Source organism: Homarus americanus, unplaced genomic scaffold (genome assembly GCF_018991925.1).
Source record: "Homarus americanus isolate GMGI-L3 unplaced genomic scaffold, GMGI_Hamer_2.0 scaffold45562, whole genome shotgun sequence".
NCBI lineage: Eukaryota > Metazoa > Arthropoda > Malacostraca > Decapoda > Nephropidae > Homarus > Homarus americanus.
Genome location: NW_024744839.1, coordinates 12055579 through 12067218, shown reverse-complemented (window position 1 = coordinate 12067218; position 11640 = coordinate 12055579). Strand labels below are relative to the sequence as shown.

Here is an 11640-nt window from a genome sequence, read left to right as displayed (position 1 = left end):
TCAGAGAACATCAGGTCAGGAATCAAAGTCAAACCTGTGACTGAGCAACTTAGCCTTGATAGTGATATGAAGGTCGTGGCAACATCGTTCTAACGTACGTGTATATTCATCTACTTCGTCAGTTGTCGGCAAGTGCTCGGATTGTACATTTCTTTTCCTGTTGACTGTGCCTGAACAGCGCCAGATATATACATTTAATTCACTCTCTCACTGGCCATATGGCCGTTTCCACGGCACAATTTCTCTAATTTGGCAGTGAAAAAATGGATGGCCACGGCCAAACTATTTGGTCGAATTTTGTAAAACATGTATTAATTCCTCATCGAATGGATTTTGAAGACAAGTCTGGCAGATTTTCAAATTTCACAATAACAACACTGGTCACTGACCTCAGCTGGTCACATGATGATTATGTGACCAGCCACCCACTCTGCTTGTAGTAGTGTAGGTGGCTGGCTGCGCGGTGACACGTGACCTACTGAGCTGACTGATCTTAGTTGTTAGTTCTCATATTTGACTTGTTCAGGCTGAACGTGTCCAGTTATACGCGTTAAGCTTCAGACCTTACAAAGCTATCTGAGTTACTTTCTGAAATTGTGAGTGCTAGTTTTCAAAATGTCCACCAGTAAATGGAAAAGGAACTACAACATAGTGGTAGAAAATATAACAATACATGGGAAGAAAAAATACGTCTGGGTTATCAGAGCAGTGATGGAAGCGAAAATGCTTATTGCAAAATTTGTAGAACACAGATAGCTCCCAAAGCATCTTGTTTGGGAGGAATTAAAAGAGGATGAAAGGGCAAGAAGTACTCCGTGCTTTTTTTTTTCCTACGGTGATTAACCCACGCGGGAACAGGTCACCGACCCACATAATAAAGAACCATAATGAAATACAAAAATGAAAAAAAAAGATGAAAAGTGAGAAACAATATATGTTTTCTGTGTTGTCAAAGTAAGAGAAACAATTGAGACTGCAATTGTGTGTAAATGAGGCAGATAGTCAGATCAGCAACCTGGGACTTGGTCACAATTTTCGTGATGCCATATGACAGCAGGGTCTACCATCAGACAACACATTATGCTTCCAATATCTTCCCAGATGGTAGCACCTCCCTGTTTGGTAGCTGCCTACTACCTACTACTGTTGACGAAGGAACAGATGTGGCCACAGACAAGCATGTTTTTGTTATTGTAAGGTATTATAGTGATTCAAGATCGAGAATTGTCACGGAATTGGGTGGCCTTGTGCCTATTTTTGGGGCTATGGGTCATGAAATGTTCTTGACACTGAGCAACACCCTAGGGAAGATGGGATTAAAGTGGTCTGACTGTATCGGGTTTGGCAGTGATGGTGCATCGTCGATGATTGGTGAACATAACTCAGTGTGGTCCAGAGTGAGAGAACAGTCACCAAACTGCCAGCGCAACAGATGTGACTGCCCTCTGCATTGAAAAGGCTTTTGACAAGATGCCATCTAATCTTGGATACCTCCTGCATGAAGTTCCCAAGTGGTTCAGCAAGAGCGTCATCCGTAAAGATGCATTTAAGGAACTATTTAGGATAATGGATGCAAAGGAAGAATGGCAGGGCACTCCTCTTCCCTTTCAGAAACTCTCATGAACACGATGGGAGGAACTGAAAGCCTACTTTGCTGTTGCAGTTCCAAGGGCAGATGCTTCCTGTCGCTACAAAGCAAGATAAATTCTGGGTATGCTGGAGGATCCAGTCAATTTGTTGTACTTTCACTTTGTGTCACCAATCATTACAAATTTCAAAGAGTTAATTTTCTTTTTCAAACAATTGATGCTGATCCTGAAGAACTAGTGAGTGAGTTGGTCCTGTACCACAAGGTTTTGCAATATAGAATCCTTGACGGGAATGGAAAACCATTGCCACTAAACATGGTCGACTATGGTGCCAAATTCATGCACGAGTTGTACACCTTCATAAATCAACAAAATCGCTCTGCTGAAGCAGTAAGCAAGGTAGATGAAGTCAAAGAGAGATGTGCTGGTCTTTTAATTGAGGCCTTAAAACAAGTGGAAGGAAGGCTTCCAGCATTTGCCAGACTGAACGTGTGCCATTCAAAGACCTTCCACTGCAGCACCTTCGAAGTGAAAAAAAAAAGATATCAATGAGCAGCATTACAGAAAAAACCTGCATTTGTTTTGGGCGGAGGAGTCAGTTTTTTTACGGGCAAAAATTCCCACAGATTCCCTTTCTTTTTGGTCTGGGGTGTTGCAATACAAGAATTCAACAGGCAAACGGCCCTTTGAAGAATTAAGCACCTATTCTATGGCTTACCTCACAACACCAACGAGCACTGTTGTCGTTGAAAGAATATTTTCCACGGTAGTCAACCTCAAAACCAAATCAAGAAATTGGCTCGGTTCTGAAATGATGACGCAATTATTAGAGTTCGCTCACACTTCCAGTTCCAAGGAAAATGTTGCAGAGATTTCAAAGTAACGCCATACATGAAGGAGCTATTCAACCGTGTAGACATGTATGAGAAGGAAGATCCAGGGAGGAAGACGGACTAGATGTTGTTTACGTCAACTAGTGTTATCAAGTTCCTCCACCATTATCATGCTTCACTACCATTTCAGATATTTTTATATTTTTTTATTTGTATTTTTTATTATTATTATTCTTTGTTTTTATTTATTTATTATTAGTATTTATTTTATTTTTTGTTGTCCAGGATTAGCCCACCCGGGCAAGGTCGCTGACCCACATCGGGGCCTGGGGAGCGAAAATGTAATAATAATAACAATAATAATAGTAACAACAACACGAATAAAAAAAAATAAATAATAATAATAATAATAATAATAATAATAATAATAATAATAATAATAATAATAATAATAAAGAACCATAAAGAAATACAAAAATGAAAAAAAAGAGCAATAGTGAGATACGATAAATGTATGTAAATCTTCAATGTAGATTATAAATCTTATGTTTATGTAATTATTGGGCTCTCAATTCTAAGTGAAAATTTGTATTATTGCGATATTTTAAGTGGATAATGTAGGGGATACTTTTTTTATTTTGTGTGGATTGGAAAAATAGCCAATTTGGCCGTGAGATGCCGTGAGTGTTGGCCGTGAAGCATGTAGCACGTCTGGCAAGTCTGCCCATCAATCACCCTTAAAACATCACATGACAGTTTGGTAACAGTGTAAAGATAAGAGAAAGATAAAGCAGTCTACTTTTACTTCCCTTAATCTCTCTTTTATCTGTTTACAGCTGATACCTATTCTTTGCCTGAATTTCTCGTATTGTAGTAAAATAATGACTAAAATCAGACACAACGCTTTTTTTGTCCATAGAACAGCTGAGCTCTTTGTCTTATTTATTTATTTAATTATTTAGTGTGTGTGTGTGTGTGTGTGTGTGTGTGTGTGTGTGTGTGTGTGTGTGTGTGTGTGTGATAATAATAATAATAATAATAATTAACGGTTTCTTGAAAAGTACAACAGCCAGAGGCTGACAATATACAAAGGACAAAAATTACTTACAATATTACACATACATTTCTTTAAAAGATTATCATGGAAAAGCTTTGCCTTATCCGCCATGCTAACTTTGTAGTTCATCTCATTTATAACTTCCATCACCTCATATGGTCCTCTCCATTGTAAAAGCTTTTAAGTTTTTAAGTTTAACAAATTTATTGACAAAGCTTGGAGTCCAGTTTGCCTATTCTGAGTAATTCAGTCAGGTCTTGACACTGAGGGTGGTATCACTTCTCACTGCCACGCAGGACAGAGGTTCATATACAAAGAAATACATCATATTCATTAACAGTATATACTGTATAGGTCAGATTCATGTGGGTGATGTCACTGTTCACTGCCATGCAAGACAGTGGTTCGTATACATTGGACGTCATGTTCTAATTGAAGATTAATCAATGTGGAATTAGCAAAATTGGGATAAACAGCAAGAATGTCCTAAAGCACCCCCGATTCAATGTAGTAATTACAAAGTTCCCGATACAATAAGCCGGGTGGCCTAAAGTCTTTGACAGTGTCACATTCAATAATATAGTGTTCAAGTGTATGCTTTAAAGGTTCATCACAAAATTTACATGCGGGGTGTTCCGGTATGGGTACAGCGTTACTAACTTGCCAGATGTGTCTGTATCCCAGCCTAATTCTGGCCACGACTACATCACATTGTCTGGTTCTGTCCTAATGCTGGCCATACCGGTACCTCTCGTCACAAAATTTGTCATATTTACTAATGCTACAGCTGCCAGGTCTCTCTGCATTTCTCAGTTCTTCTAGATCAGAGTTCATGATTCTGACATGAATGTTTTTATGTTCAGCATTGGACAGGCCAAGGTCACGGTCAACATTTTCTTTCTGACATGCCTCATTGGCCAGTCTATCAGCACGGTCATGATACCTAATTCCAACATGGGACGGAATCCACATAAATTCGATACTAGAGTTGTTCTCATTGGCAGTTATCACATTTCTTTTAATATCACATACAACTTTAGACATAGAACCTGACGGCTGTTCATTGATTTCAAAGCACCTTGAGAGTCACAGAATATCACCCCACCTCCATTTTCTTAAGCTAGTCTGTAGCTAAGTAGATTCCAGGTAGTTCAGTTTGTGTAGTGCTGGCCCAGTTCAGCCTGCTTGTTTGACACTATCATCTCTTTTTCTTTATATAATACAATTGAACAGCCTGTTCTACCTGTGTTTGTCTGCACAGAACCATCAGTAAAAGCGTAACATCCATTTGATTTAATACTCTCTATGTGTCTGTTAATAGTTTCTAGTGTGACACATCTCATCACATCGGTGTTTAACATTTGCTTACTCCCATCAGGAGTGTAATTAATAGCAACTGATATATCCAGCCAAGGAGAAATGGCATTAATGGGTTCGTCTGGGGTAATTGGGTCATTCAGTTTCAAGAGATCAGCAACACTTTTATGAAGCCATATCTGAAGTCTTCTATCCCTTGCATTTTTATCATAATGGTGCTTAAACTGATCATGGGACTTTAACAAGCTACCCCTTACTATCTGGCAAGTACCTTCCAATCTTTCCTTTAGACCCAATATATATTCATAAGTATCACGTTCCTCAGATTCTCCCGCGCCTGTCATTAATTCATTCAACAGGTGCATAGGTTCCCTCACTGTGCGACCATATAATAATTCGAAGGGGGAAACCCGGTACTGGCCTGCAGCATTTCTCTTTAGGCCAGTGGTTCCAAAACTTTTTTGGTTGCGACCCTAAATACAATCTTGTCCTGGCCTGGCGACCCTAAATGCATATACATGTAGTGTTAATTATCAATCATTTTGAAATTGTTGTGTTTATTCATATAGTTTTATTGAATTAATTAACTTTTTCTAATGCATAATGAATTTTAATAAGTTTTAAAATGGACGGAATGAAAAGCACAATTTTTCAAGAAAATGAGACTTTATTACACAATTCGGTAACCTAAGTGACAAAACCAGAATTTTTCAGTGGCTAACATGATGCTGCTTTATTCTTGAAATGAGCTCTTTTGAGTTTTGATTCTATGGTGATAAATTTTAATAATTATAAAAAAAATAATTTCAGTAACTTTTTCTAATCTGACAAATGAAAAGTATATGCATATGTAACCATCTATTTTACTATAATAGCAAACTATCATAGCAAGGAGAGAAAATTATTCTATAACTCTTCTTAGCAATAAAAAAAGTGCTCACTTTTGCGCTCAAAACTAAGACACCATCACGGTCGCTGGGTGTCAAACACCCAAAACTCGAAAAATAACGCTATTTGCGTCTGCTCAAAGGCTTAGATCTCATTAAATACCTACTTGAATGAAAGAAGATACTTAAAAATCGGCTATTGTAAGAACCAAATACACAGGTGTTAAAATTAAGAATAACAGAAAATTTTGCTATTGGTTTTTAACAGTTTGATAAAGGAAAAATCAAGGATATTCTCAGTGGCTACCATAATACTGCTTCATTTTGTGGGTGAGCTCCTCTAAGGTTGGTTTTATGTTGATAGACAGAGCACAACGCAAGTCATGCTGAGGATCCACGAGGTCCCTTGCTTTAGTCTTGATTGTAACGAGACCTGAAAATCCTTGCTCACAGAGATATATTGTTGAAAAAGGGAGAAGAATTTTTTCAGCCTCCGAGATAGAATCGGCTTATCCTTGAGTTGGGTTCAAAATTTCGAATACTGGAGACTTTCAGAGCGTTGCTTTTGCACTTGATTTTCCTGGAGGACTATAAGTTCTTCTTGAAATCCAGGAATATCTTTTCCGACTTCACTGACGTTCACAATGGTCACATTCCTGATCCAGCTATGCTTCTCGAGGTCGACGTTTCCTGGAAAATACCTGTCCATTTCTTCCTTGGCGCACGAGTATTGGACGTTAGCGGACTCGAACATTAATATATCCACAACTATTCTCTATTTTTTTTCGAGACTGTCCCGCGACCCTCAGGAACAACACCCTCGCGACCCTCATTTGGGTTGCAACCATGGGTTTGGGAACCACTGACAGCCGCCAAGTACCTGTCCCACTCCTTTGGTCTTTTTTGGCACGTGTTTCATCACTCCAGTGATCCTCTCGCACAATCCATTGCACTTTGGGTTGTAAGGGGTTGTGAACATCTGTAGCACCGAAGCTAATTTCATTAATTTCGATGTATATTGGGCCCCTTGAGAAACTCAGCATCACTCCTAACAGCGCTTCTGCTCCTTGGCCAATAGAAACTTGTAGTTACTCTATCAGTAGTTTTCTTCGTTCCCAGATGTCCACCCATTAAGGACTCATGAGCTAGCGAAATGACACGGGTCCTGTAACCTCTAGGGACCACAAATTCGCAGGTAGTGTAAACATCTCCCTTGCTTTGACTCTTCCCATGGTACACTCGCATCAAAAAGTATCGGTGCAGGGTGAGATCGACGAGTTCCGAAACGATACGTATACACTGTGATATGTCGGGAAGGTTGGTAAGTGTATCCTCATAACCCCCTTCTCCACTAGGTGTTGCCATATGGCTGACAATCAGAGCTACCGACATACGGCTAGAACAACTCGCCTTTCCCATTACCTATCGTCACTGGTCTCAAATTGTTCACACTGCAGTATGCACCGATACTTTTTGTTGCGAGTGTACAATACTCCTTTATCAATAAAATATTTAAATTCTACTTTACCAGTTGTAGTGGTCAAATCCTCCCGTTTTGTTAACTTCCACAACTTCTCCAAAGACGGATCATCCTTCTGTGAAGATTTCAGTTTTACAACACTCATTTTTTCCACTCTATTGTCGTGAACCACCAAATGTTAGGTAGAAACTTTAGAGTTGTACCTGCTGCTTCGTACCCCCTCCATTGGGGTTCAGGATCCTTGGTTGCACCTGGTAAGTTGCCAAAAACCAAGTCCGCTATGGGTTCCTTCATTCACAATGCCTCTGTTTCTCAGACATAATAGGGAGTATCAACCCTTATTATTGCTACCGGGAACTTCCTATTTGTACTGTCTGCCAATACACACGTCTGATTAACTCCAGTAAATTGGTGTCTTACTTCAAGAACCCTTCTTACTGCTGCTGAAGTACATCCGGTAAGATTATCGTTTCGAACATCCATCGAATTTTAGGATTTTAAGCTACCACCGTCCGAGAGACGTTAAGTTAGGTTTGGTTTGGCTGCATTTGAAGATTATTGCCGTGACCGATTTCTACCTGTCAGGTTAGGTTAGGTTAGGTTGAAATTGTGTGTTCTTGTGGTTTTTATGTGTTTTGAATGATTCTGACCTTCATTTCAAAAGCAAATAAAACTTTTTGTGATTTTTCCCCACCCAAAATACCAGGTTTCCACTGGGGGTCCTCAATATCGTTAGATAAGGGGAGGGTGTAGTGATTTGCAGTATAAATGAAGGTCAAAACTGTTCAAAACACATCAAAAGCCATCGGAAAAACATAATTTTAACTTCCAAATCGGTGGATGACGAAAACGAAATTTTACCATACATCCTGTGTCCCTCCATACCCTTCACTCTGTTCTTTCTCACATATCCAACCGATATATACTTCTCAGAGTCCTCACTGCTCCTCACCTTTTCTCTCACTGCAGCATTTTCTATGACACCTTCCGTACAACTACGTGCAGTATGGCCTTCCTTGTGACATATGAAACACGTTCTCTTAAAACTATGACCTCTTTGTGGATATTCTTGCCTCTGGTATTGCTGATGTTAAGCTTTCGTTGTGTTATCTTTATTTCCTGTCGTGGTTCTATGCACCGTCGACCCTCCATGAGCTTCCAAGTACTGCTCTGCCAAACCAATGCTCTCCAGTGCAATCTAAGGGGGCCCTACCATTTATAAAAATAGCCATTTCAGTATGAAATGACAAGAGGAACTGTTATTTTATCATCAAATCTTCTATAGCTTTTCTTGAAATATACCTTCTGATCCTTGCAATAAACTGGAAAACAGTTTCCCCCTGGTCCGATTGACTTTCTCTAAACCTCCTCCTTTCATCTTGTATCTCTTCAGCAGTGCCTTCTTTGGTACTTGATAATTGTTAACCTAATCTGGTGGCATGCTAGTGTACAATATACTTGTAACCCCTAACCACTCAACAAAGGACTCAGACTTTTCCCCCATGTCATCACTCCACTTTTCATATTTTGCGAAGCGTTCGAAGCGTTCCAAAAATGCGTCCATATCATCAACTGCCTCTTCAAACTGTGGGAGCTTCGGACAGAGTGCCTTGGTAGCCCCGTTATCGTTGCTACTGCGGTGGTCACTCCTCAGTCTTAATATTTCAATTCTCTTTCCTGTTCTTGCCTTTTCAATTCTGTTAATTTCTATCTAACCTGGCATATTGCTGTCTCTCGTTCCACTTCCCTATTGCTAGCTCGCTCTTCTCTTTCCCTAATTTCTTTCACCCTTTTCTGAACAAATTCCTGCAGTGTTTCTCAACCTATGCCCTAATCGTTCCCCAATATCAATCCACTTTTCCCACTCGTTCTCCATTGTTCAGTATTTCACGATCCTATCAGTATACAAAGCCTCCCTGTCAGTCTCCAGTTGTCAGAGATATGATATGTACTGTAGTGTTGCTCTATATGCTAGTAGGTCAATAGCAGGAGCAACGTTTACGCTTATAACTGCATTTTTAGTAAATAATAAGATTTTCAACTAAATAATAACAAGAACAAACGTATATGGTAAGACAAGAGTCCTTCACATTCAAATCTTCAAATCTTTTCAGTTCACCGCTCCTCGAACCGTTACCTTCAATTGCCACTGTTCTTTCCGTTACCGCTCTGCCCACTCTCACTAGAGTGCGCTTTTTCCCAGCTGAGAAGAGATGCCCAGCCCCCTTCTCAAGAGTTACAGCTGATTGGCGGTTTCAAAGCTGTCCGATTTCGTACTGATTGATTGATGCATTTCTAAATGAGTTTATTCATAAACGTTGGGATGACCGTTTCTGACGAGAAAGATATTTAGCTAAATTATATAAAGTTACATACACTCATTATTTCAAACATGTGCACAGAGGAAGGTTATCAGAAATCTTACATATGAATTAACTGTTAAACTCTGGTAGCAAATTCACGCTTTCAGAGGATGCATTTAATATATACTTATTTTTACCCACAATAAGGCATACTATAACAAATTACGTATCAGTAATACTACATTATCCAAAAATTAACATTTTAAAATATCAGAATCACAATGAAATACTTGAGGGGGGGGGGGGTGCTGGTGGAGCGGTACCGCTCTTGCCTCGCAAGCAAGATGTCACGGGTTCGATTCCCGGGCCGGCGGAAGTTGTTTGGACACTCTTCCTAGTCCACTTGGTCCCTGTTCACCTAGCAGCAAAGTAGGTATCTGCTGTAAATCGAAAGTTTCGTATTCAGGGACAAGTTGTTGGAGCTTCCAATAACTTGCTTAGACATAAAGCCATTGACTCTTCACGCTTCTACGCCCTTCACTCTTCAGGCTTCTACGCCCTTCACTCTTCAGGCTTCTACGCCCTTAACTCATGAGACATAAGGCAAGCATAAACTTTGCATGTTTCCCTGGTGGGCGCTGTAAAAGCTTCTGCGCTTCACCTTACATAAGAATGTAGGTGGGGGGTGCCCAATTAAAAAAACAAATATTGAAATATTTACTCGGCCGTCAGCAGAGACGGGAAATATGAAGTTGTTTGCAGTCGTATTTCCCGCCTCTGTTTACGCCCGTATAAATATTTCAATGTGATTCTGATCTTTTAAAATGTTAGTTTTGCACAATGTAGCATTACTGATACATAATTTGTCTTAGTGTGTAAAAATACGTAAATATTAAATGCATTCTCCGAAAGCGTGAATTTGCTACCAGAATTTAACAGTTAATTCATATATAAGAATTATGATAAACTTCCTACATGCCCATGTTTGAAATAATGAATGTATGTATCCTTATATGGGGATGCCCAATAAAAAAAAAAAAAAATATTTACTCGGCCGTCAGCAGAGGCTGGAAATATGAAGTTGTTCGCAGTCGTATTTCCCGCCTCTGTTTACGCCCGTGTAAATATTTCAATGTGATTCTGATCTTTTAAAATGTTAATTTTTGCACATTGTAGTATTACTGATACATAATTTGTCTTAGTGTGCCTTATTGTTGGTAAAAATAAGTATATATTAATTGCATTCTCAGAAAGCGTGAATTTGCTAAGAGAGTTTAACAGTTAATTCATATATAAGAATTATGATAAACTTCCTACGTGCCCATGTTTGAAATAATGAATGTATGTATCTTTATATAATTTAGCTAAATATCTCTGTCTACCCAGCAGTAAGTGGGGACCTGGATGTAAATCGATCTGCGGATCGTCTTCCGGGGTAATGGTTAGCCAGTGCAGTTGGCGAGTTGCCCGGACATCTCGGATTATTCCTTGACATTGGGTCTTGCAACTCGTTAACTCAGGTTGTGGTTGTTGTGTTGGCAACAGCTTCTACACCTTAAATAAATTCACGCCTAGGTGGCCCTAGGGCCGGCCATCCTCATTACACGAGGGGCAACTATTATGTATGTCTGTATGTATGTATATATGTCTGTATGTATGTATGTATGTATGTATGTATGTATGTATGTATGTATGTATGTATGTTTGTATAATAATAATAATAATAATAATAATAATAATAATAATAATAATAATAATAATAATACATTAGACAAAAATGTCTTATTACATTAGGGTGTGTCATACGGAGGCGAATTTTTTTTTTTTGAGTTTGAAAAATCGGCCCATGGTATTAATAATGTAGTTCTATGTGCATAATCATGTGATATCTTCAGATTTGAAAAGTTTTCATTTTTTGCTAAGTAAATTTTAACTTGAAATCTTATGAAAATTCAGTATTCCCACCCTTTTACCAACACCACTAAATAGCTTATTTAAAGTAAAGTAAATGTATCAGGTTAATTTATTAGGATGAAAATGATCCAGAATAGTGAAACGAATGATCTTGACACATTTATTAAATTTAATATTCCTTTAGAAAACAAAATCATCAAATACAAAAACCGGTTTTACTACTACGACCCGGTGTTGCTGCACACCATAGAGAACATGTC

General features: G+C 38.8%; 1 protein-coding gene across 1 annotated transcript in view; it reads right to left on the bottom strand.

The window, feature by feature from the left end:
- LOC121878194 overlaps positions 1–2516 on the bottom strand; it is a 17253-nt gene extending 14737 nt beyond the window's left edge. Inside the window, exon 1 of the mRNA XM_042384248.1 lies at positions 2308–2516. The gene's annotated coding sequence lies outside the window, so the exon portion shown is untranslated. The remainder of the gene's footprint in view (positions 1–2307) is intronic.
- Between the last annotated feature and the right edge of the window lie 9124 nt (positions 2517–11640).